The sequence below is a fragment of the Tamandua tetradactyla genome, chromosome 9 (assembly GCF_023851605.1).
Source record: "Tamandua tetradactyla isolate mTamTet1 chromosome 9, mTamTet1.pri, whole genome shotgun sequence".
Lineage (NCBI taxonomy): Eukaryota > Metazoa > Chordata > Mammalia > Pilosa > Myrmecophagidae > Tamandua > Tamandua tetradactyla.
In genome coordinates, this window is record NC_135335.1 from 60,376,615 (window position 1) to 60,401,980 (window position 25,366).

Here is a 25,366-nt window from a genome sequence, read left to right on the forward strand (position 1 = left end):
TATGTTCTAAAACACAAGCACATAACTTTTTTTTTTTTAACATGGGCAGGCACCGGGAATTGAACCCGGGTCCTCGGACATGGCAGGCAAGCATTCTTACCTGCTGAGCCACCGTGGCCCGCCCAAGCACATAACTTTTGTTGTAATTCCATAATTAGGTATCGTTTTCATAATTTGCCATTATGTTATGCCCAGGGAATAATGAAATTTACCATTAAATTATCCAAATGATATAATTCAAATATATATGAATATGAGTCTAATGTTTAAAAAATTTAATATACTTTTAACATATTTAATTTTATAACTTGATATTACACAGGTGAAATTTAAAAGGCATGCAATTTTATAAAATTGAAGAATAAGGATTAATATATTATTTTTAACCTTGGGATGCATAGAATATGAGGAATTACACAAATTAGTGACATGGAGAACAATGTTATCACTCTGGTCACCTAAATTACAATTCTATATTTGTCACTACCAAGAAAAATAGGCATAGCATCACTATCACTAGGATGGTTCATGTGCATATACTTTGCACCTTCCTTTTAAAAGAGAAATTCTAACTTCTAGTTTGTCATAATGATATAAGAAATATAATAACTAATAGTTGTTAAAACAATTCAATTAGGACAGAAACTCAATCTGTCTTGGTCTATATCCAATTTTCCACACCTATCTTAGTACCTTGCACATAGCAGCCAGCTAATAAATATTTGTTGAGTTACTATATGAACTATTAGGGCAAAATCAATAATGGGAGCTCACTAGAACATGCAATATAACAATAGTGAGCTCTGCATTTTCCGTGTTCTATTTGAAATGCTACCCTTTCATCCTCACTCAAGAAATTTGCTTTTCAGAAATGATAGGGCTAGTCTGAAGGTTTTGCCCCAGTCCACTGCCTGAGAATGTATACTCTGAGTAGCTCACTTCTAAGGTAGAACCATCAATAAAGCAGGCAATGGACCTCTGATATCTGATACCAGCAGCTAGCTCCCTGCAAGAGAAATCTGGCAAAATTTATGGACAGCACCATGTGACGATGGGAAGCAGCAGTGCTGAGCAGTATTCAGAGCATGCAACTGTAAGGGCATCAGCAATGCAATGCCAGCAGGTGGGAAAATGGCCAAGTCACATAAGACTGGGGGATGCAGCGTTAAATACTATCTGTGGGCTCAGTGACACAAGGTCATCTGTTACTGTGGTGGGAGATATGATGGCAGGGTGGAGAGTTACTGGGATTGAAGTGTTGAATTACCAAGTCGATCATGAGAGGATAACTGCTCTACCTGTGTGTTGAGGGCACTGGGAGGTTGGACATTACCTGAAAGTTCGGGAAGTCCACTCTGTGTCACTACATGAGCTGTTATAGTCGAGGAGAGCTGAACCAACCTAAATGTGGACATCTGGTTATTATTATTCGTGGTGTTAATTAGGAAGCTGCTCCAGAGGCTACCACCCAGCAAAATGGGATGGCAGTGCTCACACATGGGAGAGAGGACAGGCAGCCAGGTTCTAGGAAGATAAAGTTTTGAGGAGAAGATGAGGGTCTGTTTTCTCTACATGTTTCCAAGTCCACACCCCAAAGATTGACCTCAGCCATTTTCATCCATACTTAGCAAATATTACTTCAAAATCTTAACTATCTTAAAAGTTGTTGAGAGAGTAATGTTTCAAAAAATATGCCAACCTCATGGCCCCTCCTGATTCCTGCCCCAGCCAAGCTTATAATGTGTGATGCCAGAGAAAACACTGGAGGAAAAGCATGAGAGCTGGGCTGTGTCTCCTCAGGTGGACCCTGACAGGCAAGTCAGCCTCGGTCAGGGCACCGCAGAACCTCACGAATGAGAGGAAAAGGTGAACGAATGTAAGAGCTTGAATGAGTGGAACTGGAAAGGCTGAGGGTCACCAGCAGAGAGTAAAGAATCACAACTATTAAGTAAAATAAAATAGCGGCACGCATTAGATGTTGCCATAAGGGGCTCCTTTTTTAAAAGGATTTTCCATGAGATGAAATTATTGACCTTCAGAACCTTTCCAAGAAAATGGAACAGTGGAGTGCACCCTACAGAATTCAGTTAAGGCATACCTGTTGATGAACCAGTTGAGGTCCAGTAGAGACAACTTCTCTGTATGGACAAGCGTATCACACTAGCCCATACACATCTGTTCCTGACTTTGTAAGACTCCTTTACATAACAAGGTTTGCCCTGGATAAGCTCCCTCTTTCCACCCCTCACTGGGGCTTCTTTCCACACACAGCTTGGATGCTGCCTGATTCATGGATCATAAACTGTCCAAATAAACCTCCATAATTAGTATCTTGTCTAATTGTTTTTAACAGAATAAATCTCTACAGTAAGATGAGAGAAGCAGGAAAGGTGAGCATTAGGGCTGGGCATGGAGGAGCATTAACTTGGAGCTCTGAAATCAGAACGAAATTGGGGGCAGCTACTTGCTGTTGGGAAAGCCCTGGAGAGGATTTTAAGAAGTCTGGTGATGGCCTTGAAATTGTTGATTTGTATTTTTGACAATAAACGAAGTATAACATTATGGACATTATTGGAAATAACAGATGACTTTAGACATTTTTGCAACTGTCTGTACAATCCCCACCTGCCAGCATGCTGAGGTTGAAAGCCATTTGCCTTAAACATGAGTTTCCAAGGTCCAATGCCTTCCATTTTCTCTTAGGGAACACATCCACACCTATCCTTAGCAAAGCCTAGCACACCTGACACTAGAAGGGCTAATGACTCTCTTCGCCTCCAGCTGTGGCCTCTCTCCTGATGTGCAAAGATACCTGGTGAAAACGGCTCACTGAGAACATTATGCTCTCCCCAAGTTCAGCATGACTACAATAACTTCCTAACCTACCTTCTTGCTGGTGGTATTGCCTCCTCCAAGCAATTCTCTACAATGTTGAGTGGGAGATTCACTTTTCTTTACCATAAGTGGGATCTATTTTTTTTTTTAGATAATTGAACTTTATTTACATCCATTTCCACTCAATACATCATATCTTCAAGATAGGCGATAACATATCTAAAAACTATTCTCATTTTCTTCAGGTTGTGGGTAGAAGACTCTCCCCAGAGTAGCAATCACTTTGTTGCTAATATGAATGATGATTGCAGCTTTCAAGTAAGAGAAGAATTGCTGCAGGAATTCTGTCTTTCTGAAGAATTTTAAATGTTAAGTAGAATGCTGTAACTTCACAAAATACTTGGAAATATCTTATATATATATAAAAACAAACATTTGTCTTCTATAGCTAGACACAAACTAAAACTTAGCTTTTCAATTATTCTAGCCCTGGAATATTTTATTTGGGGAATCTAACAGAATTGACCAACTTGTAACTTCCGCCTCTATAAGTACACTTTGAATTCCAAAAACAGTAACTTAAGTTTCTTAAATTTCTTTGCAGAAACACACTGTAGGGTAAAGTCACGCTAACAGAAAAAAAAAACTGCATTCAGAATATATATCTTACTCTAGTTTTGAAACTGATACTAGCCTGGAGGCACTTATAAGCATGAGAAACTTTTATGCCTCCCCATTTTGTCTGATTATATATTCTACATACTAAGAGTTATATATTCTGTATTCTAACAATGTGTTTAAATATTGTGATGCTAGAAGTTGCTAATTTTCATTCTTCTGAAATGAAGAACGGGAAAAAGGATTTAAATCCTCCTACAGGTACTTTTTTGTTTTTAACCTAAGACTTGATTTTCTCTACTAAATAACTATTTGCTTTCTAAAAGTTTTGTTTAGTGTATTTTTTAAGATACATTCAATAAGATGCCATATGATGACTACTGGTTTCCTCCAAAAAAAGTCGTGATCCATATTATAATAGGTGGGTGATATTCTCTCCTTTCTTTGATATCTTTAATGGTTTTTACATCAAGAAACATCATCATAATCTTACCTGATTGTTTTTAAAATTTTAAAATTTAATCATCTTTATTTGCCTTATAAAAATATTTTACTGGCTGGATATTTAACCTCATTTTTTTGCAATGCTTTTGTTTTAGCCTAGTGTAATTTCCAATTGGATCCTAACAGTATGTTGTAAAGCTCAGTTTTTCTGGTCCAGATAAGTTGAGACCTTTGTAAGTTATTTGGGCCATCAAGTTGGAGGCATTCATTTTAACTGTTGTATGGTATTTAATGCAGTTATATGCAACTTATCAAGACAGAAAAAAAGATGAAAGGCATTTAAAACAGACTGCAAATGATTCTGAATTGGAAAACAGGGAGGCTTCTTGTGTTTGACCTTTAAAGGCCAGAGAAAGGTGAAGGGAATTTGACATGACTACTGCTCAGCTATATGTTATACTTTCCTTTAATCCTCCAGAATTGCTTTCAGAGCTAAGTGTCACCATTAGCATGTTGTTGCTAATGATATAAACAAGAACATATTTGTAATCAGAGCTGGGCAAATCTTTGGAGGTTCATTACACTTGTTTAAAAAAGATGAAGATTGGGGAAGAAACAAGACTAAGCCAACATGTTCCTCAGTTTTGAAGGTGATATCAGGAATGGTTTCCATTTTTAGCACTTTCTTTAAAACAATGCTAAACAGATTTTTGAAAGGCTACAAATAATTCAGTATAAGTAATTCTAGGAGGAACTGGGAGCTGCAGATTACTGGGGCATGTATACATTTCCCCATTCTTCAGTAGAATGAGTGGTGCTCAGCTGCTACAATGTTAGGAAGTCAACCAGGCCAACTACAGTCAATCTCATTTCTCACTTAATTCTCTTAATTTGAAATAGCTGTATAATTTTATGAAGAATTATTTAGCACATCAAACCAAATAGAACCTCCCGCTTTTATCAAGTGGTCTTATTGTACAGAAGTTTAAATGTCATGTACAACCTTCCCCTCATAAGCATTATGCATGTTATATAGTCAATGACATTTTCATATATATATATATATATATATCATGCAGAAATACATTAAAAACATGTAAAGATTATACGAAATTGTACATTACATGGAGAAGAACCATAAAGAGTATCCTAAACGTTAAATACCGAGAAAATGTATAGAGAGCGAGCCCAGTGAAGTACACAGCCTTGGGATATGTTATTTTATTTTCATTTGTATTTCCTGCAGGACAACAACATGTCTTTTCCTATACAAAGAAAAAACAAACTTACCAAAAATTTGGACATGCCCACTGCATTAAGTTTAAATTAAAATGCTTCCTATGTATATAGATAGTAAAAGTAAAAAAAACAAAACAAAACAACAAAAACAAAAAACCTTACAACCTTACAAACACATTTCTTTTTTTAATATATCAAAAATGTTTCCAAGGCAACATTATTAAATTGATTATACCACAGTCCCTGATATAACATCAAGCTCTAACAGAAAGGTTCAGAGAAGGCACAAAGGTTTCATTCAGCCAGTGGTTTAGGTGTTTTTTTCTTCAAACAGTAAATGCATGGTAGCTTTCTTGGCTTCTTTAATAATGGCATCTGTAGTTTCTTTGGCTTTGGCTTTCAGGTGCTTCACTACACTATCTACCTGGGACTCCAAGAAAAGATTGATGATGTGCTTGGACGATGCACTTGTAGAGCAGTTCAGCCCCATTAGAAGGGTTTGGAGCCAAGCACCCCAATAGGAAACCTACTTCAGCATGTCATAGAAGGGGAACCATGGCAGGAAGAAGGTAGAGAAGAATTCAGCAATGCTGAACACACCATGTACTACCCAACGGGTCAGCCACTGGGTATCATCTTCTTTGTTGGGACTTTCTATGGCTTTCATTGAGGTATAGGCTAAGTAGCCACATCCTATCAGATTGCAGAGGAGAGAGGTTCCATAACCCAATACCAAGTTCAAAGCAACCAGCCTGATGGTGCAGAGCTCGCTCCAGTTCACACCAGTCTTGCCCTCGAGGTTGGCCAGGAGTTCATTCATGCAGTTCTTCCCATGTAGAAATGAAACCTCTGCCTCATGGCCACAGACACTGCAGGGACCATCAGCACGCTGCCCCAAGGCTGCTTCTACTCTGTAAGTGGAATCCTGATGCTCTTTTTCCTAAATTTATTCAAATGGATTCTCAGTGTCTAGATACAGGTTTCCAAACATTTATGAGATAAATGCATTTCATATCATGATGTAGTGAAACACACAGTATGTTTTAACTGAAACAAAATTTCATAAAATATGAAGACTTGCAACATGAGATGCACTACCTTTCTTATTTTATTTTATTCAATTTCATTAAAAGAGGCTAGTCATTCGTTAGCCTCTAAATTGATGACTGCAAACTGGAGCTTGAAAATCACTGACCTACAGGATGAAATACCAACCTGCTTTGCATGATGCATGAAGCTGCTATTGCCCTAGTACAAGCTGACTTCTCCACTCTCAATACCTGTTCTTGCTCCCCTGACACTGAATTATTGATCACCCATCCTCTTGAATTTCCAAATATGTTATCACTGAATAGAAATTTGTACACACAGAGTCCTCTTTCCAAATGCTTTCAGCATGGCCAGACTTCGTTTGGCTATAGTACCCCATTTCCCCCTTACAGTGCCTTACAGGCACTTCTTCCTCCTCATGCTTCCTGGGCACCTCAGGAAAATGTGAATCACTACTTCCCCCTTGTTATCCCTGCAACTGGAACACTCCTCAATCATTGCATCTATCACACTGGACTATAATGATCTTATATTTTCTGGGATCTATTCAATCTTTTAATGTCTTTGAAATTGGAATGCTTCTTAATACAACTGTGGTCCCATTTTCTTTTAAGACATTTGGGATGGAATTTCAGTCACTTGTGACCAAAAGAGTCATTAAATCAATGTAATATCTAACATAGTTTTAAAATTTATATATCTCCTAATTAGTTCATAGATACAACAGAAGTTGTATCTTATTCATACTTATAAACTCAACATAGTGCCTGGTAAAAAGTTAGCACCATAAAGTACTTACTGAATAAGTCAAAATGAAAGAACACTCCTGTGCCAGTTTCAAACTATTATGTATCCCCTAGAAAAAAACACATCTTAATCCTGATCCAATCTTGTGAGGCCAGACCTATTGTTTAGGGTGGCAAACTTTGATTGGATTGTTTCCATGGAGATACAACACACCCAATTGTGAGTGTGGCTTTTTTATTAGATGGAAATGTGACTTCACCAGTCAAAGGGGTATTGATTAGCTTACTAGAGTCTTTAAAAGAGGAAACATTTTGGCGAAACCTTAAATGCAGACACTTGGAGGACAGCTGCTTCAGAGCAGATAGAGACATGGATGTTTGGAGATGCTTGCAGTGCTGAAGAGAGAGCAGATGCCTAGACATGGGAAGAACAGAGCATACATTTCCATGTATTTTCCATGAGATGCTAAGCAAGCCAGAACCCAGAGTTGTGTCCCAGAGGAGCTAAGTGAAGGCCCACAGACACTTAGAGAGGAAACCACTGGCATCAGAACCAGAAGCAATGGAACTAGGAAAAAGGACCAACAGATGACAGCCACATGCCTTCCCTAGTGACAGACATCAGTCTTTCTTGAGTCAAGGTATCTTTTCCTGGATGCCTTAGTTTGGATATTTTTCTGGCTCAGAACTGTAAAACTGTAATAAAGTCCCTTCATGAAAGCCATTCCATTTCTAGTATATTGCATTTCAGCAGCTTTAGCAAACCAAAACAACTTATAATTCATTATCATATTCATTGGTAAAATGGTCAAGGAATTTTACACTTAAAACAGTGTTTGATACATAAAAGTCTTATAAATACCTTCAATATTATAAAATAGAATTATTTTATAAATTATTAATTTGACCCATTCAAATTAATGGGTCTGGGTAATATAATGATACTCGAGTGGTCAAGCCACATATATTTCTACTACTATACATATCTATACTTAACAATACGAACATGTTGGATGAAAATAATGACCATGATGAGACATAAAATTCCAAGGTTCATCTTAATTAAAAAAAATAGATAGGTACCCACTTCTGAAATCAAGACCCATGCTAGTTATCCTAGACACCACAAATACATTTTAACAGCTGGTTATTGTGGTTTTGAATCTATAGGGATGTCCCCACTCCTTATACCATAAAAATTAAGTCTGGGGTTCTGCAACTTACAGACAATAACACTAACTTGCAGACCCTTCTCAAAAGGAGCGAGTTGCACAGAAACTACAATAGCCATAATGACTTGAATTTTATACTTTCTGTGAATAGAATGGGAAGTTATAATGCATTCTGTAATAAAGAGGCTGGGTGGTAGAATGACAATTTTTTGGCTGAAACTTCAAAGAAGGATGCTTAGCACAGCTCCTTATACAAGGCTTGCCATACATATTGAGTGTGCAGAATATGCTGTCACTGACAAATGTCTCAGTGGCTGATGTTTCCCATTCATACAGGACCTAAAGACTCCCAATCCATCCATATTTGTGCAAAATGCTAAACATAAGCACTTATGCTTATTAGTTAAAGACGACCTATCTTTGAAAATCATCTCCTCAATAGTGTTTTAAACATTTGTAGTTTTCTATTTTACACTCCTCCACTTAATCATAGGCTAAAATGATAAAATATGGTACAAAAACATAAATCGTGCTCTACAGGCAATCCACCAAGATTTAACTCCTGTGAATTACAACTTCAACTGACACAATCTATTACACAGAAAGTTCCAAATTGCCAACCACACACTGGCCCATGACATATTCTTACTTGAAAGTGTCCACTCAAATTATGGCAATTTATACTTCAATCTGATAGCAAATATGTATCTGCTGCTTTACAGAATACTGGGTCTCAATTACACTTTATTTTTCTATCTATAATTGCTATCAGTGGGAAATCACTGTAAATAAATATCTGAGTTCTTTAGCCAGCATGCTTAACCCATAAATGCAGTGAGATTTCCAATCAGTGTTTTCAATTTAATTATAGAACACTGTTTCAATTACTTTTATACAACTTTGGTAGCTCCTATTAACTAAGAAATTCTTCAAACAAGTATCATTACTGACTCGAACACAAAATTAAAAAATTATTGAACCCCAAATAATCTTTGATAGGTACCAAAAACACGTGCTATTTTGTTACATACAGAAGACACATTTTGAAAATTTTGACATTTTAAGTGAAAAAATTCACTTGCTACAACACATGACTTTAAAAAAAAAGTAAATATTTGCTTAAAGAGTTAAATCTAAATTGTATTTGTTTTACTATACTTGTGAAGTTTACACTGCAAAGTGTCTATAAATAATTACACTTTAGGGTTCTAAAAGCCTGGCATGTGATCAATAAATACCTTCGACATGAACAAACAATAGGATATTATGAAAAAGTTATTATCGAACCTTAATCCTATTTTTCAATTTATTTTCTATTTTCTTTTAACTTTCAATTAGCACAAATCAAAATATTAACCCTGTGAAGTTTTAATTCTGGCAAGCCAAAATCATAGTATTTCTTTATTACCAAACCTCTTTTCTCAAAATAAGACTACCAGATTGTTTCCTCTTTCAATAATCTCTTAATGAAAGCTCTTTACTTTTAATCTGAATAAATCTTTTATCTACTTATTAATTATAATGATCTTTAAGTTCCTTGAGGTTTCATTTCGCAGAGTGTGGTGATTTTAAATTATATCCACAAATTCATTGATACTCCACATTTCTAGAAGTGAAGCTTAATTCAGCTCCTCATGAGGCTTGGCTAGACCTAGGGGCTCCTAATACAAAGGATATGGAAGAGGTGATGGTGCAATACTCTGACACTAGGGACAAGTGGCACTGGACTTCCATTTTATTCTCTCACTGAGGGAAGGCACCTATAATACTGTGAGGACACTAAAGCAGCCCCGGGATAGGTTCACTTGAAGAGCAATGAACATCTCCTGCCAACAAACAGCAAGAGACTGAGTTAGAGCCAAGCACCATCTTGGGAGCAGATACTCCAATCCCAGACAAGTCTTCAGATGATGTCTTGACTGGATCATTGTGAGAAACCCTGAACCAAAACCACTTAGCTAAGATGCTCCTGAATTCCTGACCCATGGAAACTAGGAGATAAGATGACTGTTGTTTTAAGGTGCTGACTTTTAAGGTAATGTGTTGCACTGCAATGGGTAATACTGAGTTTACTGACAATCTCTACTTCTTTAGAGTTCATTATGTGATCATGTTATGTGATAATGTTTTAGGGAGATAATGTTTTAGGGAGATCCACATGGGATGAATCAGGAACAAGTCAGGCCACAGGTCCTGCCTCTAACCCCAGGATTTACTCTACTTCAGAATTATCATTCATCATAAATCCCCAGCTGCCCTCAGGCACCCACCACCAAGTAAGGTTCAAAACTAGAAAGAAATCAGAGGGAACACAGTCATGATTTTATATTTGTCTGTTCAACGATTTTTAAGGCCATTTAAAGTTTTTTTACAGAATAGATCACGCTAACATTAAAAAGTGGCATTTAATAATCATTACGGAAAGCTGAGACGCTATTTTTGGACTGTTTCCTTGCATAACTTTTCTCTACAGATTCCATAAAACAGGAATAAAATAATAGTCTCGCGTGATAGTGGTGATGAGAACTCATGCAATGTTTTGGTATCAAAAGATGGTACAATCTTATTCATATAATGCACTTTAGGTTTCTTTTTAAAGTAAATCCTTATACACTATGGTTTAAAATGTTCTCTATTAGTGAATGTCCATCATGATCCACAGTTACTGAGCTATGGTATTTTCTCACAGTATTAATGCAAGATTCTCTTGGCAAGTCCTTTTCATTTTTTAGGCACTAACAGTCTAGCCAGGATTCTGGCATCTTGCTCTCTTCACAACTGTCAACTCATTCTGGTTCTCTCATACCCCTCAATGTAGAATAAACTGCCTTAACCTGCCAGGGCTGCTACAACAAATGCTGCACAATGGCTGATTCAAATAAAAAAACATTTGTTGTCTCATGGTTTTGAAAGTTAGAAATCAGACAAGGCCATGCTTCCTCCTGGAGTTGGTTGCGTACTGGGGATGGCAGCGCTCCATCACACGGTAAACTCTGTCCTCTCCGGCTCTTTTAACTTCTAGTTTCTACTGGCTGGATCCAAATTTACTCTCCCTCTCTTTTTTCTTTTTCAGCCATTATTTTATTTGTAGTTTGTGTTCAATGAAAATCAGTTTCTAACATAAGAAGTTACTATGAATCAAAGCATAAATACACAAACACAATATACAAGCTAAAACAGATGTACAGCATTCAGATATGAGGCAAAAGAAAAAGTGTTCATGCACACACACAGTAGCTTGAGATCCGCTGGATCTGGTTGTCCCTGTGTAGATTCCTAAGGATGGGGAAAAATGATGAGCTATCAAGACTACTGTGGCCATATTAGATACTGGAACATCTTAAGCATCATGTGTGACCATGTGAACAAAAAGTTCATGGGGTATCTATTTTTAAGAAGGTTTCTGTGCATTGAGGCAGTTGTAAAATATTTACTTTCCAGAATCAAGCCAACTTTAGGCTAAGGACCAAGTTTTAACTATCTAAAAATATTAACTGACACAGATAGTATTCCAAATGTGGCTATTCTGATTCATAAAGTTAAAAAAAAGGATTTACTGAAATAGCATAAAAGTTTTTGCAAATTTAATGCAGGAAAGGTTCTAATCTTCACTTCTCAAATATTGGATTTACATTATTTTTGGGTCCTTCACATTTGCTTTTTAAATTCAACACCTGTCATTTCTACTTTCAAAATACATCACTTATTAAATTGTAAAAGGTACTCAACATATGCAGAAACCAAAAAAAAAAAAAATGCGTTTTGATATCATTCGAGTCAATGCACTTCCATGCTTTGGAATCAGTTTAAGTAAAGTGAGCCTGGTAGTGCTGGTGGACGGGAGTGTGATGAGAAATGCCTACCATTTGATTTATACGTGTGTGAGCAAAATGTATTCATTGTGTTCGCACTGGGGGGAAGATTTCAATACACTGTTGCACTGCCACGTACCAATTATACATAAAAAGTCAGATACAATGTCAAATCCAAAGCCTCAGAAATAAGAGTTCATTTCCCAAGAGAACAGTGATAGTTCACAATGTAAAACTTACTTCTAGGGTTTATCAGCATTAAATTAACCTTGGTGAAACAAAACATGGAGAATTTACAGTAGCACCTGAAGGTTGCTTCAAATGTACATATAAAAGAATAACGGAAGCTTTTATACCACCTAATCTTTTCATGGCCCTACATACTTCATGTACCAAATGATAACGGAATCTTTTTTTTTTTTAAATGCATCTTAATTTTAATAAGTTCTTCTGTATACACAAAGCAGAACTAAAGTAAATTGATGTCAGCAAGGCATTTAAGCTATACAGATTCCTTATGAATTACTGGTATCAATGTAAGGAGGAAAGATTCAAGATGGAAAAAGACAACTTATATCACAGGACTCATAGGTCATCAAAAGCTGTAACCTGCCGTAGCATATAGTAGCTTTCACTGCCTGCTGCAGAGGGATCCCAAAGTTACTGGCAAGAAAGAACAGTATTAGAATGATTTTTATGACTAAATTGGCTCCATTTGTCTTAATTAATCTCCAGTCTAGCATTCTCAGAAGAATCCCAACCATGATGCAGGTAAAAAAGACAGATAGAGTTTAAAATTTCATCTCTTGATCCATTTGGATAACTGAATCTTAATTGTTTCTCTCTAGATAAGATAAAGTCTATTTGTTTTCAAGGTAGAGTTTTAAGCGTTATATTTATAAAAAGTCATATTTAAGGAAATCATATTTTGGATGTTGTCTCTCTTTAACTTCTACATGAAACTTCAATAGATTTAATATCAGCATTCACCATCTAGTCAAATCTTTCACATGTTCTTCATACCAGTCAAATTTGGGATTCTCAACATTTCCTGCATCAACAATGGAACCAATAGATTCGATGAAGAACTGACTTCTACTTCCACAGTGGACTTAAGATGTCATCGGATTAGGTTCATAAGATGGGGAAGGAGATGTTTCTTGACCTGAATCTCTTAACAGTAGAGATGTAAAAGGGAGAGCTAGAACAAGAGGAGATCGGCTGCGGACTGCAGGGCACTGCCACTTCCTGTGGTGGTGGCATTAGCTGGACTCGGGTAGCTGAGGTATTCTGAGAGGTGTTACTTGAAAGCTTACGACAGTTGTTCGATTTGAATAAGTCTGCGTGGGTAAGAGCAAAGCTGGAAGCAGCTGCCCTAGCCCCAGGCCAGCCACCATGGCTCAGCCCGTGTCTGCTCTGTGGGTGCACTGCACATCCCACTGGATGCTGGGTGCCTGGAAAATCACTGGCCAGAAGTGAGTGCCAGCAAAGTGGACCAAATTTTCTCTCTTGATAAGCTCTCTAGTCAGATGTATTAAGGCCCACCCTGATTTAGTTTTGCCACACCAGAATAGGATATTGAAGATCTTATGCACAAACGAGTCCATACTCTTACCCAGCCTAACATATTTAAGATATTATTTATAAATGGATTCACACCCACAGCAACATAGATGAAGATTTGCACGTGGCTTTGGTGCCGTCTGTGAATCAATCCCCAACATAATCAATCTTACATTGTGAGCAATTAGTGTTGCTCAGTAGTTTTCTTTCTCATATGGGAAAGCAGTCACCTAAATTCAGTTCTGCTGCTATTATACTTGCTGTAGCTATTTAAAAAGGAGTAGAATAGATTCTTAGTTTTTTAACTATCTTTTACTCCAAAGCACTATAATATAATCAATAATAAGAACTGATTGATGAACTACAATCATAAATACTTATATTTTGATACGACACACTTTGTGATTTAAGCCATACATTCTTTAAAATTAAAATGCATTTTTTAACTTCTTGATATGACAAAATTCACATAGCATAGCCACCCACTTGTTAGGTTAAATTTACCAATCCTTCTTCACTTATAAGGCAATTAAAGAAAACACCACTAAATGTATACATGAAATCTCTACTTAGGGATATAAATAAAGGGTAAAGGAGATTTACCAGTGTATCTTATTGATGAGCTTATAATTTATCAGATATTTCTAATATTTTCCACTATTTATTTTAAATATTCTAAAGTGCAAAGTAGGAAAAAGGTTACTTTTGTATGCTAACATTTTTCACAATAAAATCTTGAAAAGGTAAACAAAATAATACTTGTAAGTTTATAAAGCATGCATTATACACTCTACAAAATCATTAGCAGAAAGAGACTGATCCAGAGGTACAGAAAAATAATCAAATCTGATAGCTTGGATACAGATCCAAGTGATCTGAGTGAAAAATATAGTACTCAAAAATTGTATAAAACATACAGGTTTTTATATTTCTTATATGAAAAAGCAATATGCTAAATTTAAATATTTTTTCTAATTCTTTAAATTTTTTTAATTTTTATTTTTTACATGGGCAGGCACCAGAAATCGAACCCGGGTCCTCTGGTATCGCAGGCAAGCATTCCTGTCTGCTTAGCCACCGTGGCCCGCCCCATATATCATTTTGATTAGGCTCCAGGATTCTCAATGTTAAGCAATAGTTCCTCTGCATTACAAATCCTATTACAAAATAATACTTCGTTTCAGGGAAGATTTTTTTTTTTCTTTTCTCTTTTAGATAAATCCTTAGGTTTTTGGTTTTTTTAAAATAGGACACTAATTACTCCTGACATCTTAAAGATGAAGGATGCCCATTTTTTATGTCCCTCTAATGTCAACATCTTCCTAATGTGCTATGAAGCACATCACCTTCCAAAGGGCCAAGTTTGTTCAAAACCCCAAAGGCAAATTTCAACAAAACTGTTTGAAAGCAATCGAATCATTTTTCCAATCATGATATTCAATCATATCATATATTAAATCTCAGATATGTGTAGACAGGTTTGGTTAAACTAATATCATATTCGTGGTCTATAAATATTAAAATACATTTGCACTATTTTTCTACTGCACTGTTTTAAAAAAATGCTTTCATCAAATAAATTATTCCACATATGGGAGAAATTCTCCTTCCAGCATTTAGTTTCCCATGTCCTACTTTCTTCTTTCCCCTTTATCTGAATATTTTGTAAGCCACACTTGATCAGCAGTTAACACTTTCTAATACACAGATTATTCCTAAAGAAAGTCAAGGATTTTAATATTTATTTGTTATAATAGTAGTCATTATAGGAACTCAAAAATATTAAATAAGTTTACAGAAAACAAGCATAAACCATCTTTTAAAAGGAAATTGCAGTTCATCCCCACAGCAAACAAAATTTCTCCCATTAACATAGGAAGTGCCCGGTTTTTTGTTTGTTTATTTGTTTTTCTGCCCACTGGTCTTTCTGGAGGGAAAAGTCCAAGAATAAACTTTGTAACAATCTTTCTAATATCTCCATGTTGTTGACAAACTTTCAACATCTCCAAAAGACAATTAATAGATGAAATTTGTTTAAAATGAGAAAAAAGAAATTTTAAGTTCTCCCTAAAGTGAAAACTTTATATAACTGTAGAGGTTATTAACAAGCATAGTAACAAGAACTTGACATAGAAAATTTTTTTATACATTTCAGAGTCTTAAAGAAATAATACATACAGATAAATCAATGTGATATTGCCTTAAAAATCTCAATTATGGAAATACTATGTGAACAGAGATTTTGGTTAGAAAAACCTAAGAAATTGACCACAAAATTTGTCTCTGATATATATCTCTCCTACAATCAGGTTTCCTACCAATTAATTACTGATTTTCCTAAGTGAAAAAACAATTAATAAAAAGCTCATATCAGTACCATGCCAGTCTCTTGGTACCATCCAGAACACCACAGCTGGTATATTAAAGAATGATGTTCAACACAATATTATCTAAACAGGGATGGCTGCACAAATGAGATAAGAGCCACGAAGGTCTATTTAAGCATTTAAGTTATAGTTAAACCATCATTTTTACAAGACAATGTGTAATAACATCAGTCGTGGTCTTGTTCTAGTTTGCTAGCTGCTGGAATGCAATATACCAGAAACTGAATGACTTTTTTAGAAGGAGAGTTTAATAAGTTGCAATTCTACAGCTCTAAGGCCACGAACGTGTCACAATGAAAGTAAGTCTATAAAAATGTCCAATGTAAGGCATCCAGCGAAAGATACCTTGGTTCAAGGAGCCCAATGAAGTTCAGGGTTTCTCTCTTAGCTGGAAAGAAAGGCACATGGAGAACAGAGTGACAACTGCAAGCTTACTCTCCAGGTTTCTTCTTTCATGAAGCTCCCCTGGGGACGTTTTTCTTCTTCATCTCCAAAGGTCTCTGGCTATGTAGGCTCTCATGGGTTCTAATCATTCTGAAGCTTTCTCCGAAATGTTTCCTCCTTTAAAGGACTCCAGTAAACCAATCAAGACCCACGAGAAATGTTTGGAGTCACATCTCCCTCTATTCAAAAGCTAATACTCAAAATTGGGCCAGTCTCATCTCTGTAGATAATCTAACAGAGTTTCCAATATACAGTGCTGAATAGGGTATAAGAGAAATGGTTGCTTCTACAAGACTGATTAGGATTAAAACATGACTTTTCTAGAGTACAAAAATCCTTTCAAACAAGCACATGGTCTTACTAGAGACTGGGCACTTTTCTAAGCTCTTGCCTATATTGTCTGCATTAATACAACCACCTCTATGCTGTGCTTCTATTATTACTTACATTTCCGAAAGATGAGATCGAGGGTCAGAGAGGTTAACTTCCCCGAGGTAGAAAAAAGAAAAGCAGGTGCTTAAATCCACATGGTCTTTGCTTTTCAACCACTGAACTGTGCTGCTAAACTAGGACACCTCAATACTGATACCAATTTAGAAAATAATTCATTAATTCAAAAATGCTTCACTGAGTACAGACTGCCAGATTCAGTACAAGGCACTGAAAACTGGATGCAAGAAATGACTAGGAAAGGGTCTCTTTTTACTTAATGACTGGATCTAAAGTGTGGATTTTTGTTTTGAAGAGGGAATTTATAAATAGGACTGTCGTCAGAGGATTCTTATTTTGGTGTTCCAGTGCCTAGCACAATGAAGGACATATATGAAGCTCTCCTAACTGGCTCCACTTTGTAACCCTTACTGACCGCTGCCCACCACCTCTGGGGTCCTGCATCTCCTCCAACACAGCCTTCAAAAATCCATTCCAAAGCCATTCATCCCAGTTTCACTTATAATTATATCATTTAATTCAAAAGTATGTAAACCAATAAGTTATAACTGCTTCAAGGGTAAGAGTTTTTGTTTCTTTAAAAACTAATGTGTTGGGAAAAAAAAAAAAACTAATGTGTTGGGGTGCACAGAATGTGCAGTAGTAGCATTCCGCAGTAGAATGCCACACAGGTAGACCTGGGTTCGATTCCCAGACTATGCACCCCTCCCCCCTGCAAAAAAAAAACAACTAATGTGAATGTTTTGGTGAAACTCTTTAAGCTATCAAAAATGCCATGAAATTAATTATAGAGGAGAAAATTATACAAGGCTAGGGAAACATGGTCATCTAGAGGATGCATCCTTCACAAGTGTCTTAGATTCTTTACTCTATTTTAAAGGAACAGAAACGGGAAATCATAGAGGATGTAATGAGGGGAAAGGAGTGAAAAGAAGGGGTTTTTGCAAGAATGCTTATGAGCAGGCACATATTTAAAAAATGGTCTAGGTCCTCCTATAAGCTTAGTGAGCATGGATACATTTCAGTTTTAAGTTAAAATGCATATAGTATTTATGTACAGTTTTCTATGATTCCCTATTTTAACTGACTTTTTCCCTTAACTAAATAATCTCAATTTTTTGGTTATTGAAGTGTCTACCAACTAGTGTCTTACTGCACATTTGTTGATGCAATGAATGACCAAATGAGTAAATGAATGAATTGCTGGGTTTAACCTATTCTTCTGGTTAAGCTGCTCTCTTCATTGTACATGCATTTGGCTTTGCTTGGAACCATTCACTTACTGGATCAGTCAGTCATTTATTAACTTAATTAATAAAGCAGTGTAACTGGTACTTGTTGATATCAATAGTTCTACCAAAGAAAAGGATGCAGGGTTTTGAAGAGACCTTTTGTTTTGCGTGGATTGTGCCTCTGTTCCCTTGTGATCTGTGTCTGCAGAAGACATCCGTGTGAGGCGATGCAGTCTGAGAGCTCGCTTTTATGAAACAGTAATTACTCAGAGAACGACGCTAAATTTAAATTGTTCAAGTGACTGAATTTCAATTTAGAATAACAAATCCAGACATCATCTTATTGGAAAATGATTATCTAATTTCTGCGTACCACACATATAATTTGCACAATTGAGAAAAAATGTCTCACAATTAGCTGTTGATTTTGAAAAGCAGAACAGCTCTCTGAACTCTGAACACAGGAGTAAAGTTCCATTGATCTACTGAACAAATCAAACAAAATGGGATAAGAACACTGATGAGAGGTTAATTTGTCGATTTCATTTTCAAAATAGTACTGTACCAAGCCATGTCTTAATCATTTTATGGGTACCCAGAGGCAACTGAATAAAATTATTGAACTGTCTTCTTACATATTTAATTATTTAGCAGTCTGCATATTATACGTCATTTAATATCAAGTTATTAGAGTCACTACACATAGATTAGGACAAACAACCCAGGGTTGATGACGAGCTGGGTCAGAAAACAGTGAACACTGCTTTGGCTGCCTGAGAAGTCATCATGGGGCCACCAAACACCAACAAGATACAAAACAGTGTCTCCCAAGCACATGATTTTTCACAAACAAAAATCATAGTATATACCTGTCACAAAGGAAAATTCCAATTTAAAATTTAAGCTGGTCAAATTTAACTTACTAGGCGCATTTGGAAAAATGGACTCCATCCTGATTAGATAAATGTGGAAAATGAAAATGTCAAAAGACCGAATCACACGTAGGTTAAGTGGTTTTGGTAGACTTGGTAGGAGAATAACTGTATTACCAACTACGTCATTTCTAATGTGCTTAGTTTTGGGTTATGTGGGTGATTAAATATATCTTTAAATATGAAAAATATACTTATTTTTAATGGTAAAATGAAGTGGAAATTTATTTTGATTTGACTTTGTTATTCCTAGAGTCTCCTACAATGTCATACACCACTCTATAGGTTTCTTTTTGGCACAGAGCAAAAATATAGAAACACATGAGTGGCCCTGAAGCAGTCCAAGGGAAAGCAAGGCCTCTTTGCAGATATAGTTTATAAATGGGAAGGCAATGGGGCATAAAGGAATTAAGTACCATTTTCAAGGTCATACCCTGAGTCTTTAATAAAGCAGAGAATAAAACCATAAGTTTGGGCTATTAGATACATTCTACAAAGTCTAGAGCAAGCATCTAACCTTCCACTCTTGTGCAATGAACCAAAGTGAAGTATCCTGTACTGAACAGAACTCATAGGTGTACTATGAAGCACACACTTATTCAAGACTGTAAATGATCCAAAAAAGAAAGAATGGCTTCAAAAATAAAAGAACAATGAAATAAAGGTACATTGCAATTAATTTTCAAAGAAGAGGCTTACTTTGAGACAGATGACAGTGCTCAAGTCCATTTCTCTTTTTCTTGCTTTTATTGATGTACTTTGCAAGGACTATGAGTATTACATGCAGGGCATAATGAACTACAGAGTCTAGCAATCTTGGAATTTTCTGGAGCAACCCTGAAGAAGAAATACATCTTTCGTATGGGGCTGATCAAACCCAAACTCAGACCTCTGCCTTGTTGTTTTTCTCTGGCTCTGTGAATTTGAACCTGAAATCAAACACATGACCTAGTAAAGGAAAGATAATTCATTACCTGAAAATTGCCTTGATGATAGTCCTTAATCTACGGTACAGAAGCCTTCTGTCATGCGTTGAACTTGGCCCCCCAAAAACAGTATATTCAACTCCTAACCCCTGTTGGTTTATTTGGAAATAGGGCCACTGCAGTTAGGATGAGTTCATAATGGAGTAGGGCAAGTCCCCAATACAATTTGATGGGTGTCCTTACAAAAGAGGAAATTGGACCATGGGCAGACAGACAGAGGGAGATCAACAAGAGGCAACTGAGGCAAAGAAAGCCATGGGTTGCAGGCAAGTCGCCCCCAGAAACAAAGAGAGAGGCACAGCACACATTCTCCACTGCTAGTTAAGAGGAAATGTGGCCTTGTCCACACCTTGATTTTGGACTTCAGCCTCCAGAACAGTGAGAAAGTGAAGTTCTGTTGTTTCCAGCCACCCGGTTTGTGGTACCATGGTGTGCTGATTTGGAGCTGTTATGTACCCTACAAAAGGCCATGTCTTTTTAATCCATCCTTGTGGGGGCAGACCTCTTGGTTCAACTGAGATGTGACCCAGTCCATTCAGGGTGGGTCTTGACCTTCTTAATGGGGTCCTTTGTGAGGATAAGAGAGAGAAAAGGCCCAGAGACATTTGGGAGGAAGCCACTGAAAGCAGCACCCAGGAGAGAAGAACCAGCAGATGTTGCCATGTGACAGAGGAAACCTGGACACCAGCAGCCTTTTCTTAGAGGAGGTGTCACCCTGTTGATGCCTCAATTGGAACATTTTCATGGTCTTAGAACTGTAAATGGTAAACTAAAAAATCTCCATTATAAACGTCAACCCATTTCTGGTATGTGCATTCCAGCAGCTCTAGCAAACCAAAACACTTGGTAAAGCAGCACTAGGAAACTGAGATACCCTCTTTTTCTTGCCATAGTAAAGGTTCATGAGAAGCAAGAGAAATGGGAGAAGCATACTCTTACTCATTCCCATTATGTTGTCAACCCAGGTACCCAAGGAAACTGACTAAAAATCCTTTAGGACATTTCAATATACGATTGGTGATCCCTTCTGTGCCCATTATTTGGTTTATTAATTTTCTACCTGCTTACTGTTGAAATGACTAGGGCAACACTTCTGTAGAAGAAATGTTGGCTTGGTCCTGACATACTTGGGTAGTTAAGCAGCACAAGAACATCAGAGTGAAGGATGAAGAATTAAGAGGTGATGGTTTGCTTGCATGCTATTTTGAAGATTCATGGTAGGTGTAATGGTTGAAGCTGTATGTACCCAAGAAGAGTATGTTCTTAACGTTAACCAATTCCTGTGGGTATGGACCCAGTGGAAGTATGATCTTTTGGTGAGTATTAACTTAAGATATGTCCTACCTTTTTCAGGGTGGGTCTTAATCCTCTTACCAGAGTCCTTTATAAGAGAATGAAATTCATATAAAGAGAGAAAGACACATGCAGGAAGCTGAAAGCAACAAAATCCGGAAGAGAAGGGAGAGACCCGCAGACACCACCATGTGTCTTACAATGTGACAGAGGAGCCAAGGATTTCCAGCAGTCAGTCTTCGGACGTTTTCATGACCTCAGAACTATACACTTGTAAGCTAATAAATTTCAATGACTAAAAGCCAACCCATTTTATGCTATCTGCTTTCAGCAGTTTAGAACAGCAGGTTCACTCACTTAGCTTCCCCCCACTGCATACAGAAACATCTTTAGAATGAAACTTTTAGTGCTAAACTGACAATATGGACTAAAACATGTGCAATGGAAATCTGTTGTTTTGGTGGGATCAGCAGCCCCACTCTGTGCTCTTGTTAATTGACCCTGGATTTTCCTGGAGGGAGTTAGCTATTTTACACTGCATACATTTCCTGGGCCCCCAATCAAAGGTCCCCACATGTGATAGCAGAATGGTGACCTCCCGAGAATGTTTATATCCTCACTGACAGAACCTGTGAGTACATTACACTATGTGGCAAGGGGGAATTAAGATTGCAGACAGAAGTTTGCTTATCACTGACCCTGAGATGGAGGGATGAACTTGAATCATCTGGGTGGGCCAATGTCATCATTGTACAAGTGAAAGAGGGAGGCAGGAGGGCCAGAGTCAGAGAAGGAGATGTGCCAAGGGAAGAAGTTGGATGCAACTGATGGCTTTGAACACAAAGGGACCATAGGCTGAGGAATGTGGGCAGCTTCTAGAAGCTAGAAAAAACAAGGAAACCAATTCTCCCTGGAAGCCTCCAAGAATGAATGCAGCCCTGCCACACCTGGCTTCTCGCTCAGTGAGACCTACTTCAGACCTCTGACCTCCATAATTATAAGAGAATAAAACTGGGTGGCTTTAAGCCACTAAGATTAAGATATTTTGTTATTGCAGCATTAGTAAACTGATACACACTTCTTCCCAGGCCAATCATGGGCATGTTTCTAATTCAGTGGTCCCTCTTGGGATCTGAACCTTAAGGATAGTAGCACAAAGATGGAAAACAGTTGAATATGATTCTCTCAATGGGGACATCCCAAAGAAATTGTCTAGTAGTCTCTGCTGCTTATATTCTTGGGAATTTCCTTGGTTCTCCCCTCCCCAAAGCCTGGCTCCTGGGAATTTCCTTTTTTTTTTTTTTCCATTTTTTTAACTTAAACAAAACCCAGAAGTTTTATTGAAGTAAAAATGCATGCAATTACAGAATATTTAAAATTCAATAGGATCATTTCTATATTCATTCTGAAAATTAGTATAGCAAGACAAGTAATTCAAGAATGTCCTAAGCTGCTCTCATTAGCCAGTATTTATGGAATTTTCCATCAATCTTTTGATACAATTACAGACTCAGAAGTTAATATGGCATGACTTTACATCTCACTAGTTTATGATTTTTATTGGTAACTCTGGATATTATAGGTGGAAGCCAATATCAGTCTTGCTGGTTGTTGTTGTCACAGATCTGAAGATATGGTTCATCAAGCCAGGAAGATACTGAAATATTACAATCTTCAAATACAATAGATGAAATCCCAACTAAAGTGTTAAAACTTTTAACCTAGAGGATCTTAATAGTAAAGTAATCTAATATCTATTTCCATGGGTAAAATACTCTGTCTGGTATACTTATATACAAAATCTACCGAACATGTAGGTTATTGTAAAATGAAAATATTTTTTACTGGTCTCTTTGATTTCATTGGCCTTCACAAATTCAATGTGAGTTATAAATTACTTTTCAAAGGCATTGTGCTTTTTTAGAAAAATCAAATAAATAATCAGTACTAACCTTTCTCTTTTATTACTATAGTACAACTTAAATTTTAAAAAGAAAATAGAATGAATATGCTAGCTAAAGTGAATATTTCAGTTGGTTTTACTTCTTTAAAAGACAAAAGAAATAAATGTCAGAGTAATCTTTACAAGGAGGTAAAGAAAGTCACTTTCTTCCATCCTAGGAACTTACTAGAGACAACAGACCTGTTTTCACAAGACAGTCTCATCTCAGGAACAACCTTCCAAGAAATCTAAAAGAGAAAACCTGTATTGGCTTTCTTAACCAATAACCTCATCTGCCCATCACCACATCAGTTCCCTCAGAATAGTACTACTGCTTGATTGTTTTTTAGATTTACATATAAATGATGGCCATTCCCTAGAGTACCATAGATAACATGGATTGTTAATACCTGTGATACTAGCTGATTTTACAAAGTGTGTTTTCACCTCTTATGAACATGATACACCCCAAAATTTTATAGTCATGTAAGTAGACAAATTCACTCTCAGTGTTTGGCAACCCAGTTCAACTCACCACTTCCACATTCACACCGTGCCTTCCAATGAACCTTGTCTTCACCTGTGATGAGACCAACTGGGGACAACTGGACTCTGCTCATGTTTATCAGTTCCTAGAAAAGTGCCTTGTCCATAACAAGTATTAATATTGTTGACATAGTATTATATTGTTGACATAGCTGTAACAAACTAAAAGGTTCACATTAATTTTTCTCATTTATTCCTATAGCATGGAGATTTTTAAAAGTTTAAAATGTTGACTTCAAAGTCAAAAAAAATTTGCTAGGCCATGAACTAGATGCTACAGACATAACCTGCCTAAAAAAGCTCTCCTATATCTGAGTGAATGTAAACTTTAAATGTACTACAAAAAGGGACTCTTTCTTTCCTACTGAGTCTTTGTGTAGAATATCTTTCTTGAAAGATTTTCTTATCCCAAATCACACTGGTTGTAGTGTATGAGTCGAACATGTAACATTGTTTCTAACTGGGCTCGCTCACTCACTTAGTAGCTTGCCTCACTACAGTATTTTTTGTGTTCTGGATTCATTTATAAAAGTATTTAAAGGTCATTATGTGAAATGGCATAGGAAGCAAGAAGAAGAAAGAGTAAGGAGAAACCCTGTTGCCTTTTGTTCTTAATGTCAGCTTCTTTTTGTTCTTAATGTCAGCTTTTGATAATCAGTTTAGAACCTAACACAAGTTTGGAATATATGTGCATGTATTACATAGACAGAGACAGAGAGACAGGCAAACAGATGATATTTTATGAGTATCTCATGCAGTGCCAACAGTGGTTCCTCTTACCTGTAACCAAAGACCCCAATTGATACAGTTTATTCAGGCAGTTTCTTAACCTGATTATTTTAATACCATTGGTTGACTGTGTTATTCAAAATTTATTTTCTGAAGGGGCCCAGATGGCAGCTTACTAAGGTGTGCGCGTCTTAGTTCCTCCTCCAGAACAACTACTAAATAACCAGAAACAGTACAGAATAGCTCCCGGAGCCACGACAGAGACTGGACACACAGCGTACCCCAGTCTGGACCGGTGGGACCAGCTGCGAGATTCCGCAGTGGTGAGACCCCCAAGCGGCACGCGCTTCCCAAGGATGCGGTGGCTGGCGGCCGGTGCCCCTCCCTCACGGGCGGCTTCCCAGACGGCTGACAGTCTTGGATCAGCGAGTTCCCCAAGCCGCGGTGGCCGGCGACCAGTGGCCCTCCCCCACAGGCGGCTTCCCAGAGGGAAAGGAAAGAATCTTCAACAGTAGCAGGGACTGAGTCCAACCAAACACCAATAGTGGCATTAATAAACAAATTCTGAGTACTAAAAATAGGCCCCCAGCTCAAGTGAAACTGATCAAGGCAGAAGTCACATATTGGTATAAATGAAAAAGAGGAAAGGGGGCGAAACAGAGCCTTCTGCGGCTGTTTCTATGGAGGCTTGGTCACTTCTGGACTCAGCGCCGGGATTACACAGGTTGCAACTGCCCCAAACGCAGAAACAGGCTGCTTTCAGGGCTCTCTACCACCTGAACCTTCCCCACGGGAGGGGTGAAATGCAACTTAGGTGGAATCCCTCTCTCAAGGAATTCAGATCCCAGGACTTCGCAATTTGAAGCCATTAAAACCAGCCTACAAACTTTCCTCTGTCTCCACCATGCACCCAGCAGGGAGAGCCTTCCAAAGTTAAAGGAGCCAC

General features: G+C 37.3%; 1 protein-coding gene and 1 pseudogene across 1 annotated transcript in view; both read right to left on the bottom strand.

Annotated features, from left to right (window-relative positions):
- The window catches only part of CTNND2 (catenin delta 2), a 990,776-nt gene that overhangs the window by 807,992 nt on the left and 157,418 nt on the right, over positions 1 to 25,366 (bottom strand). The window lies entirely within an intron of this gene.
- On the bottom strand, positions 5,447 to 6,018 carry LOC143646351 (receptor expression-enhancing protein 5 pseudogene; annotated as a pseudogene).